Source organism: Colobus angolensis, unplaced genomic scaffold (genome assembly GCF_000951035.1).
Source record: "Colobus angolensis palliatus isolate OR3802 unplaced genomic scaffold, Cang.pa_1.0 Scaffold14, whole genome shotgun sequence".
NCBI lineage: Eukaryota > Metazoa > Chordata > Mammalia > Primates > Cercopithecidae > Colobus > Colobus angolensis.
Genome location: NW_012114488.1, coordinates 19,361,545 through 19,366,767, shown reverse-complemented (window position 1 = coordinate 19,366,767; position 5,223 = coordinate 19,361,545).

The window sequence follows — 5,223 nt, the reverse complement described above, 5'->3', positions numbered from 1 at the left end:
CGTCAGCCTCCCAAAGTGCTGGGATTACAGGCGTGAGCTACCATGCCCGGCTTGAGATGCATTTATTATAAAATGTACTATACTAATATCTACCTTTTTGATGATGTATTACATAATAATAATAGTCATTAAATAATAATGACTACTAACATTTCAAAGAAGTGATGAGCACAAATGAGCGTTATATCTTCAGTAACTGATCTAGCCGTGATTTCTATTAATGAAATGATTTCTATTTCTATCATTGATATTGCTAATAACACTGGTTTATTACCTACATTCAAAATAGAAGGAAATGCTAAATGTTAGTTAGAGGTTAGTAGAAACAAAGATGTGGTTTTTTTTTTTTTTTTTTCCCTCATCTGAGTTCCCAAGCTCCCTGAATTCTAACCCGAGGTTAAGATTTTCATTCTAGAAAGCGGTAGATGGTACAGTCATGTGGAAACTTCTGTTGCTTTCTGGTTCAAATAGGTTACTCCTAAGAAACTTCTGCCAAGTATAATATGTGGCAGGGCAGCAGACTCACAGAGGTGCTAATCCTACTTGCTTTGGAATTGTGTCAGGGGCCTGATTTCTTGCAGATAGTTTACCTCCCTGCCTTGCAGATACGTGATGTCAAGCAGGTGTTGAATGGGAGATCTGGACACCTTTCAGATAACTTTTCCTCTTGGACCACTTGTTTTCAAGATCCCTGAGATATGCTGGGTGAGGTGCCTCATGCCTGTAATCTCAACACTTAGGGAAGTCGAGGAGATAGCTTGTGCTCAGGAGTTTGAGACCAGTCTGGGCAACATGGCAAGATCCTGTTTATATTAAAAAAAAAGTAAAAAATTATGATGGTGTGTGCCTGTAGTCCCAGTTACTCAGGAGGTCGAACCAGGAGAATCACTTGATCCCAGGAATTCAAGGTAATAGGGGTTGGGGGCAATTTCACCCCTAATAGTGATCTTTCCAATCTCCTTTATATTACATGGTCTTAGACAATCGCTCACATCTCCTAAAAGTATAGAAATCAATTCAGTTCTGCAATTTTTCTACATGGAAGCAGCCAGAGTTTTGATTTCCAAAGTGCTAAGAGGACATGGCCAGTCATTGGCAGCTCTCTGCAGTGGCCAGACATACATATTCCTCACCCCACAAAGAGGCTAGAAAAATGTGACATTCTCCCTTGGGAAATCACAGAGCGGACAGGAGTCAGGAGCCACTACTGTTGAAGACAAACTGCGAAAATCTTCCCTGTGACAAATCCAATTCCAGGTTGGTTTAGACTTGCTGTGCAGGGGGAGAGGCAGAAGGGTAAAGAGCAGTTTTCCCATCCACGGGAGAGTCATGGTCCCACCTGACCCTCGCCCTTTCAGCCCCACCTTAAACATACACAGCCAAGCAACTCTCAGTTGTGGAGCTGACACTAGCTTTTATGTGCTTACCCTGGATTTTAGCAGTTAAATTGCTGGGTGTTTGTATAGTGTGTTATTTACTCTACAGCACTTTGTCTGTGTAGATTGCATATAAACCATCTACTTGGTTTTCCTGCCAAATTCAGTGTGAGATAATTAAAATTAAAAAAAAAAAGAAAGAAACCAAATGACAAAGTCTGAAGTTCTCATCCATAAAACAAAAAAGAAAAAACTAAAAACCAAAAGCCACAACTGATTGTATAAACTAAAAGATGTTCTATCTGGTGTAGAACATTTCTTCCTTTCTTTCTTTCTTTTTTTTTTAAGAAAAGGTCTTGCTCTGTCACCCAGGCTGGAGTGTGGTGGCACCATCAGGGCTCACTGTAGCCTTGACCTCCCTGGGATATAGTGGTCCTCCCATCTCAGCCTCCCACTCCACCTGTGAGACTACAGGTGTGAGCCACTATGCCCAACTAATTTTTTTGTTTTTTGTAGAGATGGGGTCTCCCTATGTTGCCCAGTCTAAACATTTCTAAAATAGCTTTTGAAACAAAATCAGAGCAAGAAAATATATTTTAATTACCAAAGAATTTTGCACAATTGATGGAATATAAGTGCATAAAATCTTACGGTCATTTGATTTCATTAATGTTTCTTATCTATTTACCACATTACCTTACACCACAATCTATGAACTTGAACAATTAACAATGATCTAAGATTGTATACAGTACAATTAGGTAAAAAGAAGTTGTAAACATATTGGACTGGTGAATTTTCAACTTTTAGATTTTTACCATAAAATCTACGTAAAACTCTGTGTCAAGAATTCCATATTCCGCCCCTCCTACAGATAAGACCATGTCACTCTTCTACCTGACATGCTTCTTTAACTTACTTCTTTTTCCAAATTGCATTCCATGAGTTTGTTTTCATTTAAGCTCTGCACAATCTATAATCCGGCTTGGTCTATTTTATTTCTTAGTTGTTTTTCCTCATGCCTGCTTTTGGGAATTTTTTCCTTTTTATACATTATTTTCTTCATGCTTTATTTTTATATTACTTCTATAAAAGATAGCTGTAATTTATATGTCCCATAGTCTTTTTTTCAGATCTTTTCAATGCTACTCCCCTCAACAGTTTTCTGCAGCCTGCTTTGCTTGCTAGACACTCTAGCCTTTGTTTAACCTAGATTGTGTAAGCTCCTCAGGGCAAAGTTCTTGTCACTCGGTGCTTTGTAATGTGTTCTAGGTACTTCTTACCAGACTTTGAGTAATCATAACATGCAATCTGGTATAATCAGATTGTGAATGATAGTATATCCTGCAGATAACATTCTATAGCTAGGTTAGGGTGTGGCCACGTAGCACCGACGGCCTGAGGTGGAGAAAACAATTAAGCATAGGGAAAGTTAGAAATAAGTCTATTTGGCCAGGTGCAGTGGCTCACGCCTGTAATCCTAGCACTTTGGGAGGACGAGGTGGGCAGATTGCCTGAGCTCAAGAGTTTGAAAGCAGCCTGGGCAACACGGCAAAATTCTGTCTCTACTAAAAATACAAAAAACTAGCTTGGCATGATGGCACGTACCTGTAATTCCAGCTACAGGGGAGGCTGAAGCAGGAGAATCGCTTGAACCCAGGAGGTGGTGGCTGCAGTGAGCCAAGATGGTGCCACTTCACTCCAGTCTGGGTGACAGAGTGAGACTCTGTCTCCACACACAAACAAACCACCAATGAAACAAAACAAAACAAATCAAAAATAGAAATAAATAAGTTTATTAAAAAGGTACAGGAACTCAAACTTCTTGCCTTGGGCCTATTAGTGTCAAAGAGAAGTTTCAGGCAAACTCTTGAGCCCTGGAGAAGACTTAACACTGTCAAAGGTGTGGAGTATAGCCTAAACAAACATACAAAAAATAAATAAATAAGAAAGCCTCTTTCTGCTCATCGGGGCCTTGCTGGAAACTGTAAAAGAAAAACTATCCCGCCTGGTGTGGTGGCTCATGCCTGTAATCCCAGCACTTTGGGAGGCTGATGAGGGCGGATTACCTGACGTCGGGAGTTCAAGATCAGCCTGACCAACATGGAGAAACCCAGTCTCTACCAAAAATACAAAATTAGCCTGATGTGGTGGTGCATGCCTATAATCCCAGCTACTCAGGAGAGGCTGAGGCAGGAGAATCGCTTGAACCCAGGAGGCGGAGGTTGTGGTGAGCCCAGATCGCGCCATTGTACTTATGAGCAATAAGAATGAAACTCTGTCTTAAAAAACAAAACAAAAAACAACAACGAAACAACAACAACAAAAAGAAAAGCTATTCCTTGGGTACAGAAAGTCAATGAAAGTTGAAAAACAGTGGCCGGTCGCGGTGGCTCAGGCCTGTAATCCCAGCACTTTGGGAGGCCGAGACGGGCGGATCATGAGGTCAGGAGATCGAGACCATCCTGGCTAAGACAGTGAAACCCGTCTCTACTAAAAAATACAAAAAACTAGCTGGGCGAGGTGGCGGGCGCCTGTAGTCCCAGCTACTCGGGAGGCTGAGGCAGGAGAATGGCGTAAACCCGGGAGGCAGAACTTGCAGTGAGCTGAGATCCGGCCACTGCACTCCAGCCTGGGCGGCAGAGCGAGACTCCGCCTCAAAAAAAAAAAAAGAAAGTTGAAAAACATAGTGGTAATACACTGCCCCACTTAGAAACTGATCTGACTAGTCTGTGGTCCAAATGAACGTCTTTCCTGTCTCTATGCAGTTATGGCTATCATCGCCGTGTCTCCTAGGAGCCTGGAACGTGACCAGTTAGAATCAGAAATTTGGAAACACTCCTCTTATCTAGTGTCAGGTCATTTCTGGTCACTTCCTCACAGACTTTATTAAGTCTAGTGAACAGCTATGCCCCAAATCCTTGTTAGGTATCTGGGGATCAATATTTGTAAATATCCACAGAAACCATCTTCATTCCTCCTCAAAAAAAAACTAAGATGGATGAATACAAAATAGTCAAAAATTTAGAAAAGTAAAGAGAGGAAATTTAAAAATTAATCATGTTTATGGGAGGAAAAAAGCCCTCCCATGGAGGTTGCTTATGGGACTCAAGGGACCTGTGGCTTCTGGGAAGCCACTTTCTCTGTGCTGTGGCTGCAGTCACTCCCTGTGGAGTGTGGATCAATATCAAATCCCTGTGGCTCTGAGGGAGCCCTGGGGTTAAAAGAACTGTTCCTGCACTGAGGCTCTGATGCCAGAGCAAAGCTATGTGCTGGTTGTTTGGCTGTGAAGGGCTCCTGAATTTCAGTCTCTCCTGGGGGTGTCATGCTCACAAGGAATTAAAGGGGTGACAACACAGGGTCCGGAGGGGCTGTCACCTGGGCTGACTTGGGTGCAGAAGTTAGTGACCCCTCACAGAACAGTGTGAACTCAGTGGGAGGGTGTTCACAGCTCTACCGAGTTCTAGGGAAGATGCCTCTCTGGAGGAGGTAAAGGTGGCAAAATGAAGGACGTTAACTTTGCAGCTTTCCTGGCAAGCGTTCTGAGGTGACAGGGTTAGATGAGATGCATCAGGCCTGTCTGGCAAATCTCCATGATGCTAGCTCATGAAGGGCTTTGGTCCACTTTTCAAGATAGCCTAAAATAAAATAACATAAAATAAAAACAAAGGCCAGAACACTGTGGGAAAATGTTATACTTTTTGGTAGTTTAAGAAAAGGTGAGAAGCTAGCTTTAATATCTTTGGGACAAAATGAGCATGTTTCAGTATGAACATTAAAATAAGGATTAAAACCAAGGAAACACTGATTTAATATCTTTCCTATTTATCGTCTTTCTGTGAATTCC